Source organism: Ambystoma mexicanum, chromosome 2p (assembly GCF_040938575.1).
Source record: "Ambystoma mexicanum isolate Mex_15411 chromosome 2p, UKY_AmexF1_1, whole genome shotgun sequence".
NCBI lineage: Eukaryota > Metazoa > Chordata > Amphibia > Caudata > Ambystomatidae > Ambystoma > Ambystoma mexicanum.
Window position 1 is genome coordinate 1,414,734,362 of NC_090923.1, and position 18,352 is coordinate 1,414,752,713.

Sequence of the window (18,352 nt, forward strand, 5' to 3'; positions counted from 1 at the left end):
AAACTCGGTCTAGTTTCTGAATTTTCTGCCTTATCGTCTCTTACGTTATTGCGCACTCACTTCAAATGTAGTTCTTTCTGCATGGTCCCTGTCTCAAGGTCAAAAAACAATAGACCCTTATACTTCCAGTGCGACTTGTGGGCCTCATCTGGGCGCTGTCCTTCGCATTCTTTATTTGCAACATCACGTAGTATAGGCATCTGTGAGAACTTGAAGTTTAGAATCCGTCTATGTAGTGCGCCTCAATGTGCAAATGCGAACTGGCTTCTCTCCCAAATGCCACGGCCTGCTTGGCTGGCGCGTTCTAAGTGCCCCAATTTTGTCCCCGTTGTCTGCGAGCTTTCCAGCCCAAATTGAAACATTTAATTTTTTGCGGAAGGTCAGGGAAAGCATAAAGTACAACAGGAGTTGAGTTAAAAGTGAGATTTATTGTTTGTTTGTTTGTTTTATTATTTGCAATACGCAAGCCTCCCCTCCGTTAACAGTGCGCAGCATTTACATTTACATGAGATGAGACATGAGAAAAATATATACATATACATATGTGAGGTGAATAGAGAGAATTCAAAGATGACACCCAGCTCCTTCGCCACCCATGATGGTGAAGTTGGGGGTTAGGTTTACTGGTACACTGTACAATAACATTTATTTACAAAAATACAATCCTATTGCAATTATTTAAACCGCGATTTGTACTTTACAATCAGCTGTGCATCGGGTGGGCATGGCACAGTAGCAATGTTTGGTGGCAATGGATCACTGCTCTGTACAGAAACGTCCAAAATTCCATATCTGTGCTTCTCTAACACAGCAACAATAAGGCCTTTCACAAAGTCAAACTGCATTTCATCATAGACTGGTTTGATCACCCATTGCTTACTTCATTTTGAAAACACCTTGGTGTAGCGAGGCATCCTTACTTTGCCCCTAGTCCTAGATTGTTCACGTCCGACATTGCTGTTATGGGCCAAGACGGCTATTAGAGTGCGATGTTTCATGCCCCGAAAGCTAAAATGCAAGCGCTTTGGCCTGTACTTTAGGCACATATTGTGGAACACCTCCAAATCTCCTGTGTGACAGAATTCTGTCAGTCCTCTCAAATCTCTTGATAGAGTTTTGTCGAAAACAATCTTCTCAATGGCTTTGTGTGTCGGTGATGATGGAATCAACCACTTCTTCTTCCGTGCCTCCTCTGGGGACAAAGGGCCATGTTCACATTGGTGGAAATGTTCATTTGCTGTCCAGCGGTGAATGTTGGTACAGTGGTGCATCAGTGACCGTCATTTTTCAAGTAGTATTTCCACTGACCCCTCGCAAGTTTTTGAGCTCCACCAAAGATGGTTGGTGATAGAATGTGACCACTGCAAAATACTTTCAAAACCTTTTTTTTTTCCTGCAGCCGAGATTTTCTTATTGATTGATTTAGCAAGATGCCATACGTCAAATTGATGTTTAATATGTGGGAACTGCTCTCTCATTGTCTTGGCAATTGAAACGTGTCTATCCGTGGCTATGAGCTCGATGTTCATCCCCCTCGATTGTAGATGTTCCACTGATTTTATAAATCCTAGTTTCTCCATGGCCACTGAGGATGTACATTGTGTTACCCGCACGACCTCCGAACTCACAATTTTCTTACTATCCATGTCCTGAAAGTGGTAGGTGCAGTACTTGGCAGAAAACCCAGGGCTATCGAACTGTCCATCGCCGGCTAGCCTGAATCGTTTGCCTTTGAATGTACTTGCTAGATACAATTGTTCAATTCTCCAAGCATCACTAATGGCCGGAAACAGATAATCACGTTGGTATGTGTAGTACAGCGCACTAGAAATGAAATGGAGTCCCACAAACTGAAAGAAAGCCTCTAACTTTCTAAAACTGGAGCCACTAAAAAGTGATGCAGCTGCACACAGTAGATTGCCTGCTGGCAGTTTCCCCAGCATCGGTTGTGCAGACCATGAGAACCTATGATTTAATCTACAGGCGGCATTTATTTTGACGTTAGTGCCTTTCATTTTACGAGTCACATTAATCAATGGCTTCCCACATACTTTCACTCTAACGGAATGCACACATTTCAGCATACTTATAATTTCCATCAAGCAACTGTCGAATACAATGTATTTGCTCTCTTTCATTAGACTGTCATCCTGCGTCAACGTTGTTTCAGCTGTTGACGCTGTGGAGATGTCAACACATTGGAAAGTATTATCGCTGCTATCAAGTATTGTTGCGTCTATGGATGCTGCGGCTGGTTCATTCTCTCTCATTTCAACATCTGCTAATTCAACATTGATGGGAGAACACAACAATGTCGACATGTTTTTTGGTGGCAATTTTTTGGCTGGTGTAGATTGTGTAAATTGATCTGCAACTACTTCAGAGCTATCTCCAATACATTCAATAACATCTTCTTGTAGTGGTCCGGTCGCACAGTAGCTATGGTCCAATGCAACTTTGCTGTAGTCTCCAATCAGAGCTAATTCATGTTCTGGCCATTGGACATGAGCATCTCGAGCCTGAACACGCCTCGCCTCAATTAATAGTTCCTCCATAGTGTACATGGTCTGGCAAGCCACATCTCTCATTCGCTTCACTGTCTGTGTGTGTATAGTTCTGACGCCCACGGGTAACTGGAGGAGAGATTGGAACAGGGATGTTCAGTTTAAACACAAGATGGAGTGTAGTAGAATTGACTAGAAAAAAACATAAAATAGTCCCCACCACAAAATTTTTTTTAAAGTTATTAGCTGTTTGTAACTAACCTTTTTTTGTTTTTTTTTCTTTGCAACTTTTTTGACTCGACCTTCAACATCTGCACGCTGTAGCTCCGATTCGTTTCCGCATGTCCTCCCTTCCTCTTGCGCTGCAACGAGTATATTTTCTGTATCCGCATAGACAGCAAGGAATGAGGCTCCATCGTCTCCCTGAAACATAGTACTTTCATTACTATGTATCAAAATATTGTTAGCATAAAACACGTGAGGACGAACACACAGGTACATCTCAATAGCCAAATACAATTTAAACATTGTGTGCAACAATCAAACGACAAGTATTCGACCAGTGATGATCTATTTCGATGGAACTGTCAGTATCCATACCTCCGGCTCTGCATGGACAGCCATGAATGGTTGTATTGGAGAGGAGGCATCCGCATCTCCCTGAAACACAATACTTGCATTAGTATGCTTTTCAATATTGGAAACATAACACACACTTGGGGTCGAACGCACAGGTACATATAAAGAGATAACCGCGAAAGATGCATTGTCCAAAAGAATCAAGGAAAATCCAAATATGATCACATTTCATCGACTTATTTCAACGATTCCTTTACATCTGCATCATCTAAATGAGATGTTGTGATTGGGGTGGAAGCTCCGTCGTCTCCCTGAAACACAGCACTTGGATTAGTATGGTTTTCAATATTGGAAACATAACACACACTTGGGGTCGAACGCACAGGTACATATAAAGAGATAACCGCGAAAGATGCATTGTCCAAAAGAATCAAGGAAAATCCAAATATGATCACATTTCATCGACTTATTTCAACGATCCCTTTACATCTGCATCATCTCAATGAGATGTTGTGATTGGGGTGGAAGCTCCGTCGTCTCCCTGAAACACAGCACTTGCGTTTATAGGGAAGAAAGTATAGCAAATGGAATCACGTTATATGATCACGCATGATGGAGCTGTCAGTATCCATACCTCGTGCTGCTGAAGAATATCTATGGATGTTGCAAATGTAGTGCGCACTTCCGAAAGCCGTTGCGCCGATTCGTATACTTGAATGTCAGGCTCTGCATCAAGTGTAGGGGTTGACGCTCCATCGACTGCCTGAAACATAGTACTTGCATTAGTGAGGATTACAATTGTGAAAACTTAACATACACCTGGGGTCGACAGCACAGGTACATATCAACGGCTAACCACGAATGAAACATTGTGTAGAACAATGAAACAACAAGAATTCCAGCTCTGATGATGATGCTCGATGTAGCTGTCAGTATCCATACCTCGTGCTGCTGAAGAATATCTATGGATGTTGCAAATGTAGTGCGCACTTCCGAAAGCTGTTGCGCCGATTCGTATACTTGAATGTCAGGCTCTGCAACAAGTGTAGGGGTTGACGCTCCATCGACTGCCTGAAACATAGTACTTGCATTAGTGAGGATTACAATTGTGAAAACATAACATACACCTGGGGTCGACAGCACAGGTACATATCAACGGCTAACCACGAATGAAACATTGTGTAGAACAATGAAACGACAAGAATTCCAGCTCTGATGATGATGCTCGATGGAGCTGTCAGTATCCATACCTCGTGCTGCTGAAGAATATCTATGGATGTTGCAAATGTAGTGCGCACTTCCGAAAGCTGTTGCGCCGATTCGTATACTTGAATGTCAGGCTCTGCAACAAGTGTAGGGGTTGACGCTCCATCGACTGCCTGAAACATAGTACTTGCATTAGTGAGGATTACTATTGTGAAAACATAACATACACCTGGGGTCGACAGCACAGGTACATATCAACGGCTAACCACGAATGAAACATTGTGTAGAACAATGAAACGACAAGAATTCCAGCTCTGATGATGATGCTCGATGGAGCTGTCAGTATCCATACCTCGTGCTGCTGAAGAATATCTATGGATGTTGCAAATGTAGTGCGCACTTCCGAAAGCTGTTGCGCCGATTCGTATACTTGAATGTCAGGCTCTGCAACAAGTGTAGGGGTTGACGCTCCATCGACTGCCTGAAACATAGTACTTGCATTAGTGAGGATTACTATTGTGAAAACATAACATACACCTGGGGTCGACAGCACAGGTACATATCAACGGCTAGCCACGAATGAAACATTGTGTAGAACAATGAAACAACAAGAATTCCAGCTCTGATGATGACGCTCGATGGAGCTGTCAGTATCCATACCTCCTGCTGGTGAGGAACATCTAGAAACGTAGATGTGGCGGACGCTTCAGCATCTCCCTGAAAGACAGTACTTGCATTAGTATGGATAACACTAATTATAACTGAAAACAAACACCAGTGGACGATAACTAAGGTGTATATCAATTGGAAAGCAGTAACCAAACATTCGGTAAAATAATTACACGATAGAATAAAACTATTACTTGACATGCATAAAACAAGTATGTAGCGGATTAGCCTAATAAGATTACCTGATACGCGCTAGAAGTGGTTGATAACTGCGACCACGTCAAGGATGTAGACTGTTCTTGCTTCAGATTCAAGGGATAGTCAAGAAGTTGTAAAGGTCAATTAATGATTGATAATGAAATGCCAATATTAAAAATAGCCATGTAAGCCGACAGAATAATTGAAAAATGCTCAATACAGCACAGTTCCCTGTCCCCATATATATATACATTGCGTTTGTGGGTTATGAAATCGAAAAAGAATATATTGATAAATGTCATTATTCAAAAAACTATACACTCATATCAATATCGAAATTATTACAAGGGATAGAACACCTACAATATCAATTAATCCATTCGGCTACCTACACACTAGCGCAAGGCCGAAAGCTAAATCCGGACACTTGACTCACCGGTGGCGGAATGTGGACGAATAGAGTGGGAATAGCGTTTTCGAGCAATTTCCGTGTCGTTCGCCGTTTATTCTTCTTTGTTACCCAAGAAGTTGTGTACATGTCCAAGGAAAAGTGCAGGCTGCAGATGCGGTATCGATCGCCCCTCTTGTCCTCTAAGACTTGTTGGACTCTACTTTCCAGCTCATCCAGTGGATATCCGCAATGTCTGACCCATACTCTTATTCGATCGACAGTTTTCGGGAATACATGCATTGTAGTGCCTTCAGATTTAGCATGGGTCTTCGAAGGGCAACCGCTAATCGAACAGGCAGGCATTGTTGATAAATCTGAAAAGTAAATATCGACATTATTATACAATCTTCAAGAATAAAGATTTGATACAAAAGTAAATGAATCATACAATGATCAATGCAAGGTTTGTTTTGGTCGCAGGAACTGTACCAGTTCATTATGTGCAGCTTAGTATTTGCATAAATTGCAGAAATGTATAAATGATGAGACTAAAATCCGAACATGTGACTCATCCCTTGGATGTTCTGTATTGCACGAGAAGGAAACATGCTTACATTATAGACTGGACCCCCGAAGGATGCAATTCGATGACAATAGACACAGATGAAATTAAATGGATCTATTGATAGCATAGCAATGAAAACTATAGTCAATAGCAATGAGACCAATGAACATAGCACTACTGTGTACTCTACTCGCAAATAGATAGAAATTTAAAAATCTGCGAAATATGACTAGGATACATGGCCTTACCTTGACCAACAAACAGTCGGATTCAGCAAGCAGAGCAGTATGTTGCAGGAGAATAGGTGGGTGGCCACAGGTAGCACACTGATGGGTTTGCTCTAAGCGGTCACAGAAGTTCACGGATAGCACGACGACGACCAGATTAGCGTAGATCTCGGTGGTTGCCAGGTAAAAAGTTCAGGAGTTGACTTGCAAAGCACAAAGATGTTCTCATGAGACATATCAAGTGGTTTATAAAGTATTTGGAACAGGGGTGTGTTTGTGAATGAATGACGTATGTATGTCGTGGTCTTAGGGGGGCGGCCTGCTTCAAGGGGAGGCCTGGCTGGAGACACTGGGTCTGAGGAGGCCATGTAAGCGATGGCCCCTGGGCATGGGATACCTTTTGAAGTGTACATGCTGTTTGGCACCTTGGCCGTTTGCGCCCGTCACAGCCCCCCATGCCAGCGCTCATCCCCGGGTGCGAACCGCCTTTGATAGAGGGGGTGGGATGGATGGGCCTGGGGCATGCAGATAAGGCACAGGAAGACTGCTGAATGGAGACACACTTATGTGGATTGCAGGCGGGCGGCCTGCTTCAAGGGAAGGCCTGGCTGGAGACACAGGGTCTGAGGAGGCCATGTGAGCAATGGCCCCTTGGCATGGGATACCTTTTGAAGTGTACATGCAGTTTGGCACCTTGGCCTTTCACGCCCCTGACAGCGCGCATCCCCGGGTGCGAACCGCCTTTGATAGAGGGGGTGGGATGGATGGGCCTGGGGCGTGCAGATAAGGCACAGGAAGACTGCTGAATGGAGACACACTTATGTGGATTGCAGGGGGGCGGCCTGCTTCAAGGGGAGGCCTGGCTGGAGACACAGGGTCTGAGGAGGCCATGTGAGCAATGGCCCCTTGGCATGGGATACCTTTTGAAGTGTACATGCAGTTTGGCACCTTGGCCTTTCACGCCCCTGACAGCGCGCATCCCCGGGTGCGAACCGCCTTTGATAGAGGGGGTGGGATGGATGGGCCTGGGGCGTGCAGATAAGGCACAGGAAGACTGCTGAATGGAGACACACTTATGTGGATTGCAGGGGGGCGTCCTGCTTCAAGAGGAGGCCTGGCTGGAGACACGGGGTCTGAGGAGGCCATGTGACCGATGGCCCCTTGGCGTGGGACACCTTTTGAAGTGTACATGTTGTTTGGCACCTTGGCCTTTCGCGCCCCGGACAGCCCCCCCCATGCCAGCGAGCATCCACAGGCGCGAACCGCCTTTGATACAGGGGGGTGGCATGGATGGGCCTGGGGCGTGCAGATAAGGCACAGGAAGACTGCTGAATGGAGACACACTTATGTGGATTGCAGGGGGGCGTCCTGCTTCAAGAGGAGGCCTGGCTGGAGACACGGGGTCTGAGGAGGTCATGTGACCGATGGCCCCTTGGCGTGGGACACCTTTTGAAGTGTACATGTTTGGCACCTTGGCCTTTCGCGCCCCGGACAGCCCCCCCCCATGCCAGCGAGCATCCATCGGCGCGAACCGCCTTTATATCAATATACAGTATATCGCCTTTATATGAATGATAGTATATCGTTGCTTATCAATAACAAATGCCACATACCGCAGATTCTTGTGAGCACAGACCCACACTTTAACCAGTGTATTATAGTGGCCAAGACCCGAAGGTCTGTATAATCCAATGGTAATTGATAGTATAGATATATGTGATTCATTTAAAAAATCGAGACAAACGTTGTTAAAATAAATGTGGTGTTTTATTTTGTATCTTGTTTTCATGACACAAAAATACAAGACTTTAAAGATTATACAGGTCAGGTTGCAGCACAGCGAGAGAAAATCCCCTGTACTGACCGCTGTCACTCGGGAACGTTTCTCTAATGGCACGAACGGCACAGGCGGGTATCACTCTTCGAACGCGGTGTCCAAGCCTCCCGTGAAGCCACCATGTATAGGAACGATAGGCCACCAGCCTGTACCACCTGTGAAAAGGAATGAAACAAACTGTTTTTAAATGACCCAGAAAAGTTTAATAAACGTTTGTTGTCAATGACAATTCTTGTAACTAATGGCATTTTACACGGACAAATGCTATCTAGACAATGCACACTATTCAACGCATTACATGCGTTACAATGATATGTAGATGTAATTCTGGATATAGTAGAAGACCATGAAATAGGAGTGGCATGACAAGCAGAGTATACTTACTCGTTACTCGGATTACGAGGACGAACAGTTGTTAGAAGTTCGTGCATAAGCACCATCAAGATTCTCAACACGGCCCGTGTGAGGCAGGCTGCCCTGAAGTCTGGCAGCTCGGTGATGCATTGCGGTTGTGGCTCGCCTTCCGAAATGTAGGCCAGGCATCCCGAGTTTTCTCGGCAGCAGCAGTTCTCGTCCTCGGTTGGCATTAGCTCGCACCGATTGCATGTGCACCAGGTGGAGACGCCGTCCATGCGACTAGGCCCAGGCTCTTCATCTGTTGAATCGTCCTCCCAACTGCCGTCCGAATCCCCATCGTTTTCGCGTGCTTCCCTTTCCAGTAGTTCCTCCTCGGTATACTCAGGCTCGTACATGTAGGGCATTATTGTAGCCATTGTGTGGTAAACAGAGTAAAATAATTTACCGAGATGGTACAGGTGTTCACACGGGCTACAAGCGGCGAAGGTAGCTGACCAGAGCACTGAAACGAGTCACAGAATACTCAAAGTAACACAGAGAGAGGAATGGAATCGAAAATCGGCTGCTGTGTGTTGTGAAACGGTCTGTTTATACTTATTGAGGAAAGAGGCGTCCTGCCATTTCCATGGCGACACGTCATTAGCTGAAGCGCAGCGAATGTTGACACGAGACGTGCTTTGGCGTTATGAAATGGGCGGTACGAGTCTGCTGATGACAGGCTCAGGGGCGGGGGAATTGATTTAGTGCCGCAAAAGCAGGTCCGCCAGGGCGATCGGGGAAAAGATAGGATTATCAGAAAATGGCGGCTCCCAGGTGCTTGTTTTCGCGTGCGTTTAATGGACGAAAACTCGGGTAAGGTCCATAGGAAAGTTTTCTAAAATCGAGCCACTTAGCCTTAAAAAAACATGGCCGACCCATAGGGACAATAAAATGTTTTACTAGAGTATGCCTTTAAGTGTCATCCTGCTGCGTTTGCTTCAATGAGGATTACCAAGGTTATTTATTTAAATGTAGGGTGAGCCCATGGCTGCAGGTCAATAGCCTCAAAAAGACCAGTAGGGCTGAGGCAGAATCAGTCACATGTCATGCTTTCATGAACCAGACTCTGGTATTTCTTAAAGAAATAGCATTTCATCAGGTAGGATTCTAATGTTACAAGCTCTGTACATCGGAAAAGCACATAACATATATTTAAAGTAAGAAGCCTATTCTCAAAACTTAGATGCGCTAGTGAATTTCATCATTTGTACCCAAAAAAGATGTGCCCTTTTCACAACCTTCCTGTGAATGTGTGCATCATAGATGCTCACATTCACATTCCCCTTTTCATACCCTTTACACATTTGCACAAACAAGGGAACAGTTCTGCACATTTTAAAAAGGGCATTGTGCATTCAGAAAGGGGATGCACAATAAAATGTGCTGAAAATAAATACATTTCACTGTGCCTCAATGGAACACGAACAGGGGAAGTGCAAGGCATGACATGGTAATTTCTGACCTGTTAAGTGTGGAACAGCAGTGGCATGAACTGCAGCCTTTTTACCTACATTAATATTCCCCAAAAAGGTATAGAAATGACTTTTTTCTTTTTTTGCACATTTCACAAAGACATGCTTTTTAAGGGCCTGCCATGATAAAATGCATGCCCAGCATCCACATGGTGCAGGTAGCTCTATACATGCTCCTGACACTAATCTATGCAAGGGCACTGCGCAGCTAATCTTTTGTGCTGCAGTACAGCATCCTGGAAATGCCACCTTAGTGAAAGGAACCTCTTTTTTTAGAGATTGCAATTCTTTGTTAGCTGAAAACAAAGAGTTACATTTGCTTTCAATATTCAAGAAACAGACGGGTACAAGCCATTAGTCATTTAGACAATGTGTTCCCTGAGCATACCTGGCAGGAAAGGTTCTGAGTCTATGGGCCTCATTACGACCCAGGCGGTAAGGGGTTTACGGCAGCGTAAACAGCGCCCACCCTTACCGCCTGAGTACGAGGTCCCTTAGCGCCATGGCGGATTTTACACCTGCTTTTAGCAGGTGTTAAAATCCATGGCGCTAAGGGACCATGGAGTTAATTACGCCACCGTAATTTACGGTGGCGTAATTAACGCCTTCCCCACTCCCATTATGCCCTATGGGGCAAAAATGGGAATGGGGAAGGGTAAATGGGGATTGGGGACTTACCGCCCCGCCAAGGTCGGAATGGGGCGGTAAGTCCGCCAACCACCATGGCGTAAACGTAGTTTACGCCTTGGTGGTAAAGTCACGGCCCAGGCGGTAACTTACCGCCTGGGTCGTAATGAGGCCCTATGACCTATTCTGTTCCCTTTAGCCTTTGTTTGCTTTGAACATGTGCTGGCAGGAAAATGTCTCCATTCTTCAACCCATTGTTTACAGCAACATTTCATCAACTTGAATCTGCCCCCTGAATCTCTTAAAAGTTCATTCAAACCTGAATCACCCAAACAGTGAAATATTGGTTGATTCGGGGTTCTAAAGAAGGTGTTCGCCCAGGCTTAGTAGGAACCCTCTATTTGGATCTTACCAGCTGCAGAGAGAAGGAATATATGGCTTGTTCCTAGGAGGATACTACCAACACTTTCTTCCAACCCAGGACTCTGGTTACTGCCACAGGCTAAGAAACAATGGTACTCCGTAAAGATTCCTAGGTTCATCTTTAGCAGCAAGGTCCAAAGATAGGACTGGTGCTCAGCTTGAGCTGGCAGAGTGGGGTGATGCACATCATAACATAGTCAAACCAAACAACCGGTACTGGGATAATAGCTTGTTCATTACCTTAGAAAATAACACATATTATGAATCAGGAAAAGTATGAACATGGGGGGAAATCAGCCTTACTGTTTTTGATGTCTGACACTACAGAGTGTCAAACACATATAATTAAATGAAGACACATCATAGCCACATGAAACCTTGAGAACCAATGCAATGCTTTAGAAATTATTTGAGGGTTAATTTCCTCAGCATCAACACCTTGATGTTTTGCTCATGAAGCTGCTTCTTGGATCAGCTGAAGGAGCGCGTTGGTTGTCTTTAAATGTTTGTAGTGTCTCTTGCCTTCCACTCATAGACGCAGACCTGAAGGGGCCTTTAAGACAGGCACTTGCGATGGGAGGGTGGGAAAGGGGGGACCCATTGGCACTACCCTACAGGGCTCACTAGTGACTTTCTCGGGACAGCAACTTCAGGGACTTGGTAGACAGGGTCTCTGCTGAAACAAAAGATGCACTCACAGATGCTTCCCAGCATGCTTCTCAGTGCTATGCTGCTGTGGTTGAATGGCCTCAAGATGCCAAAACTGTCACTCTTTCTAGCTTTCGGGTGATGAGAAAGCACAGAGGGCACGGGAACACTTCTGCAGGTTCATGTATTTGATCTTATTTTGTTTGTGTACCTGTATGACTGCATCACCTCTGAAAAAAGCTGTGGAACAAGTTTGGACATGGCGCCTATAAACCCTCCACCCCCATTCTGCATGTACTTCATTGGGCCAGATTATAATCTGTTTCATCCACCGAGTACAACAACATTTGATCTTTCTCTTAAAGGATCTACATCAAGCTCAGTCTCTCTCTCTCATCATATCAGTCCTGCATTATTTCCAGTTTTCAATACTGGCTTCTTTTTCCCCAAATGTCCGTTCTCTGTCGCTGTGTGCAAGGGGTGAATAGGTTTGGGAATGCATGATGCATCCAGGTCTTACAGTTATTGCACAGTACCTGTACTAAAATTTCAGTCAATTGTAAAGGCCCTCGCCCTAAAAGGTTACACTTTCCTAATTTGAGAACGTGGCTTCTGACAGTTACTAGATCAAATGTATATCAGACAATCCACATAGGCCTAAAAGATATGGGCTGAGGCTGAAAACTCAATTAAAAGCAGTGGCCTTAGGGGTGTCATGTGGGGGTTGCCATGGGTAGCAGTTGCTACCCCTGGCACCCCCTCTGCTACCACGAGACCTGTCTGTGCAAACCCTGGGCCATTGGACAAAGAGGCTGTGTCAAGATCAGATATCTGTGTTGCACCTGAAAAAGGCAGTTGTAAATGCAGTTATATATGCCACAGGTTTTTTCACCTGGAATCTAGATCTCGTTAGCTGGTGAAATAAGAGGGATGCAGGAAAAACCATGAAGCCTCCATCACTAACAGGTTGACAGACCATTCGTGTAGAATGGTTGGGCTCAGAGGTGGGGCTGTCTGTGCTGCTTATACCCATCACTGTAGCAACAGGAAGGCATGGGGGTAGGTCTAGCTAACTGGGAATGGGTAAGAGCAGACTGCAGTACTCAGTGACAGCACAGCATGAACACAACTGGGCCTGTGATGAGAGGTGTGTGCCCCAGGAGCTTCTGCCCAGTGGCTTCTGCCCCCAATCCTGCCTGGGCACTGTGTGACCTGACCCATATCTGCCAGACCTGCATCACAGGCACACTGTAGATAGAAGCAAGGTGAGATAATGAATTTACATGAAGTTGCCCTCCGCCTTTGAAGTAAACCATCTGTTGCTTCCTCAAACATGAAATATATATATTTGGAAAGATAGCTCAGGGGCAACTCACTTGCGTTGGGAACAAGAGGATGCAATGCAACATGGGTTCAGTTCCTGTTCCAGTGCTTAGAAGGTGGAGGAGGCTGGCATTAAGCAATGTATAAAGGAACAAACAAAATAACAAAATGGGACTTTCCTAGGGGTGTTGTCATACAGCTGCTTCTGCCGTTTACATTTTACATTTTTTTTAAAAATGGCAATTACTGTGACCTGCAACACATCCTTCCCCTCTATGTATTTAATGTTATGGAGGCTGGTACTGGAGACTTAGGATGTTGTACTCGTGATTTACAGATGTTGGGAGAGAATGTTTGAGACGTGTTGTAAGAGAGTTGAAATGCATTGAATGCAGATATACGATGTTTGAGGATGGTAATTGAGACTCACACTGTTGGGGTGTTGAAGGAGGGTACTGGAGACTTAAGTTGCTGGAGGGTGGTACTGTCACGGCTCGCTCCCTTCGCTCCCGTCACTTGGGGGCATGTTTTGGGGTTTCGTCCCTACTGGACATTTCCTCCGAACCTTATGCTACAGTGCTGTGATGAATTGGGAGCGCTAAAACCTTATTTTCCAAGTTACTTCCCTTCCGGATCCATTCCAGGTTTTTGGCAGCCAGCATGCTACTTTAATCTAATGACTATGCTTCCCAGAATGCATGGCTCACTGCTTCATCTCCTCCCTTGCAGGACAAGGTTGGGTGGAGGATAGGCAACACCTGTGGCTGCAGGTGCAGCAGGCGGCACACCTGAGGGGTGTGCTCGTTAAGCAGCTTTAAAAGCCTCAGTTTGCTTCAGTCCAGCGCTGGTCATTGTTGCAGTGTTCCTGTTGTAACTGGTCCCTTGTTCCTAGCTTCTGTGCCTAGTTCCTAGTTCCTGTTTCTTGTTCCTCTGCCCTGGATTTCGGATTTATGTGCTTAATTGATTTCTGCTTTCTGGATTTCCCTTTCTGTCTTCCTCTGTCTGCAGGCAGCCTTTCTCTGTGCTTTACCCTTTGATGCTGCCTAATTTGCCTGTGTTCTCTGTTTCTTTGATGCTGTCCTTTGCTACTGAAAAACTTGATGCATTAGTCTTTCCCTTTATAGATTTAGCTTCCTGCCTTTTCTCCTTGGATGGGTGGGAAAGGTTTCCTTTTGTGATATCATTTTCCCTGCTCCTGATCCTTATTTTCTATTGTGATCCATTCCATGTTTTCCATTGCACATCTGCATTTATTTCCTATTGATTATTAGGTGTGGGGTGCTGTTGTAACTAGTCCCTGTATGAATGCCTTTTGTTTTCCTCACTATTCTATAATCACAATTCCTACTTGCCTCTTGACTTGGGTCTTATGTATTTAGTTATCCTCCACCCATTGCTGTTATAGCCTTCTGGGTCCCTGTTTGATCATCTGGGTTCGTGGGTTTACTGACATTCAAGTGGTCTTTCCGGTCCTCATGAGTACTGTTTCTAAGTTCCTTATTCAGTATCATCCAGAGTGTCAGCTCACAGATCCTGTCCTTGCTTGCCCTCTACGTGGGCTTAGCGCTGTCAGTATCTGTAATAGCATAGTGGGTAAGGAGTTTGCCGACTTTCCTTTCAGTCATAAGGAGGTTCTAAGTGCTTACCCCACATCCCTTTTCATATATTGGTATTATTGTTTCACTCTATTTGCACTCCTGGGTTTTAGTATACACGAGTCTTGGGTATTGTATGCATGTTGTTAGATTCAAAGTTGTTCACTGTGCGATTCCGTGCACATTTCCCTTGCCATATTCATTGCCTTCTTCCTTTCTTAACAGGTACTGTGTAAACATGAAGGTGTTGGAGCAAGGCACTGGAGGTGTAAGGTGTTGGAGGGCGGGAGTGGGTGCCAGACATTTAAAGCTGTTGACGGAGGGCCATTAACGACTCACAGTGAATGGTGGGGTGCCCATGGTGAAAATGGTTGGGGGATATTAAGGCTCTGGGTGAATGGCAGGAGTGGGTTGCTGTGCAATGGTTCAAAGTGCACTACTGACAAGAGAATCCATGCGTGTATTGTCCAAATGTAAAAGCATGAAGTGGTACAGCCTCTGGTTGACTTCTGGTTGGACTTGTGTTGGCCAGTTGCTGGTTCCAGTCTGTGGCCAGACACTTGGCAGGCACTGGATGTCTGCGCTTTGGGGTTTAGGCCTATTCGAGATGCTCTGTCTGTTTACAGTTTAGCCTGAGTGATGTATAATAGTCCAGGTTGTTGTGTTGGACGTCTGCTGATATTGACAGTAATTTGGCAACATGGGCCTATACACTCTGTTATTAACACTACATATGGTGATCCATTCTTGTATGAAATGTATATCATATTACAACAGTGGTCTTCAAACATTTTTGGCCGCAGCCCCCCCTGAGCAAAGTTTTGGCAGGCCCGGCCCCCGCAAAAATGCCAAATGGACAATACGTGTTGCACACAGTCACTACACCCTACTTCCAGTATAGTCCCTGGGCTTCCCCACCTGCTCCCAACACAGTTGTTGGGCTTCCTCATCCCAGTCCCGAGGCTCTCCCCACCCTGTTCCCAACACAGTCCGAGGGCCAGTGGCTGCTGGTGAATTTTTTAAGTGGAGGGGCATAACTATTTCCCCCAAAGATGCCATAGCGATCGAGCGCAGTGAGGGAACCCAAAACAAGGGGGTTATGGGGGTGTTTTCCCCTCGTGATTATTTTTTTAAAATAATGGGTTAAAATGTTGCATTGTAGAGCGTACTTTAAAAAAAAAAAAGGTTAATAGCCAAACAGTTTGCAATTGGTGCTGGGGGGGCCAAGGGAGCAGACATGGCATTTTTTCCTGGACATCTATGAGAGATGTCCAGTAAAAAGATACCAACCCTGTCCCCTGGGCCTAACGCAATCAACATGATTATGTGTGTATGCAAGGCGCTAGGGTGCCAAGGGGTAAAGCATAGCATTTTTGACTGGACATCCTATGATAGAAATCTAGTAAAAAAATACCATCCCTGTCCCTTTGGCTCTACATTCCCTCAGAAGGAGAGCTGATTTTGACGGGTGGGTATGGGGATTGTGCAACAAAGGCATTAAGGCATTTTTAAAATGCCTTGTCCAACCCTCCTTCCCACCTCTATCCACCACTTGCCAAAATCAGCTCAACAGACCAAAACAAACTAACACACACACACACACATTCATACAGCAATCACTCTATCATTCAAACGAGCATCCATCACCATACACTCACTCATAACACAAGCATACACACATCCATAAACATGTTTAAATTAAAAAAATGAACATAAACGTATCTTCAAATGGATTGTGTCCTCCAACGTATTCCTCATCTTAGATACATTCGTCCTTCTTTAGCTGCTTCAGAAATTTTTTCTCGGCAGAGGGCGCTGTGCGTCGATGTCGTCGAGTCGAAGACCCTCGAAGGCCTCCGTCGAGGGTGACGTCATCGGGTATACAAGGAGCACGTGCGGCGCCCGTTGGCCTCAGATGCGTATTTCCGCAGTACGTGTTGCTTCGGAGACTCGGCGCGCCTCGATAGTTCTGTGACGCAGTTATTGTGTAGAAGATATTCGAGATGTCCTCATCGTCGACCCTGACTACCCCGCGTTCGGGGTTCAAGAAATGTAAAACCTGCGGTTCCAAAATGTCGATCACGGATCGGCACCGGGAATGTCTGTGGTACCTCGGCGAAAACCACAACATGGAGGCCTGTACGAAGTGTCAGGCAATGACGTGCAAGGCCTTGCGAGAGAGCAAGGGAAAATTACAGGTAGGTCGAAAACCCGACCGAAAAGCCTCAAGCATCGAGTCGAGATCCCATGAGGAGAAATCTCCTCAACGCGAAAGGCGAAAACATAGGTCTAGGTCCCGAAGTGGTTCACACCACTCTTCGTGTTCGACGAAAAAGTCTAAAAAGAGACGCCACCGGTCCCCTTCCACCTCGTCTTGGGACGAATCCCCCAAGAAAATGAAAATGCCCCACAAAACATTCTTCCTCCAAAGAATGGGAAGCATTTAGAGTTAAAATGATGGAGGTTTTTGAAAAGGCTAAGCCTTGGTCCATGCCTTCCTCGCAAGCCAGCCGAGAGCGTTACCGTTCTGACACTTGCGCACCCTCGAGCCCGGTGATCGAAGGAGGAACGATAGGGAACCTTCCGAGTGATAAAGATCGCTCGAGTTGAGTCGACCACTCGAGGTCATCGACGCTGTCCGAAACCCAACACATTTCGAAGGACGAGCCTTCGAAGAGCATCTCGAAGCCGGCTCCATCGACGACTGCTATTACATCGATGTCATCGACGCCATTGACGCCTTTGTCGACGTCGACCCCGAAACCTTCGGTGCCAAAAGTTTCAAAGGCTCCAGTTCAGCTAGAAACTGACAAAATAGCAGCAAAAGAAAAAGCTGCAAAGGCTACAAAACCCTCAGCCGCCACTGTAACAGCTCCTAAAGAAAAAAATGTATAAACCTCTACCAAGGAAGGAATATCTTAAATCCTTGACTTCAATTTTTGAAGAACAAGAAAGTTCTGAGGAGAAGGATGTTCCTTTTGGCCTAGATTATGGCACCCCTAATGTCCCAGAATGTCTAATTTCTGAGGAAAGCAGAATGAAGGATTCAGTGGAAACCTTGCATAACGCACGTGGAATTGACACATCACCTAAGACAGATTTTGGCAGATAAGAACCAGGGGAACATGCCAGTCCCTCAAACAGACAACTGATGACAAAGGTGGTGGATTATTTAGGATGGGCTAGACCACCAACTCAGTTCATCCAGGATGACTTGACTGACATATTGGATCATGGCCCCACAGAAGAGCCGATTTTACCCTTCCATGTAGCCTTAAAGAATAGAGTGGGCAAAAATTCGAAAACCCCGGACTCAAGTCCCTCACTTCAAAATACACCCTTCCAGTAGCGACCCCGGCTATCTGTCCAAACACCCTACTCCTGAGAGTGTGGAGGTCCAGGCACTGTCATGACCCTTGCCCCTGGCCCTCACTGGCAAGTCAAAAGAAAAGAACATGAACACAAAGAAACTGGAAAATATATTACTGGTGACAGATCACCTATCCCTACATGATTCAAATCTACTATGGGTGAAAAACAGGATTTTCATTCCCTGTTCACGTCAACAACAGATTGTCGCACTAGCACATGAAAGCCATCGTGGAATTGTGTCCACCAAAATACCATTGCGACAGAAGGTGTGGTTCCAACAAATGGACAAGCTAGTAGAGGACATATTGCAGAAGTGCCCC

The 18,352-nt window shown here is 45.5% G+C and overlaps 1 protein-coding gene across 1 annotated transcript in view; it reads left to right on the forward strand.

The window, feature by feature from the left end:
- LOC138567566 (uncharacterized) overlaps window positions 1-18,352 on the forward strand; it is a 171,228-nt gene that overhangs the window by 112,187 nt on the left and 40,689 nt on the right. The gene's annotated exons all lie outside the window — the stretch shown is intronic.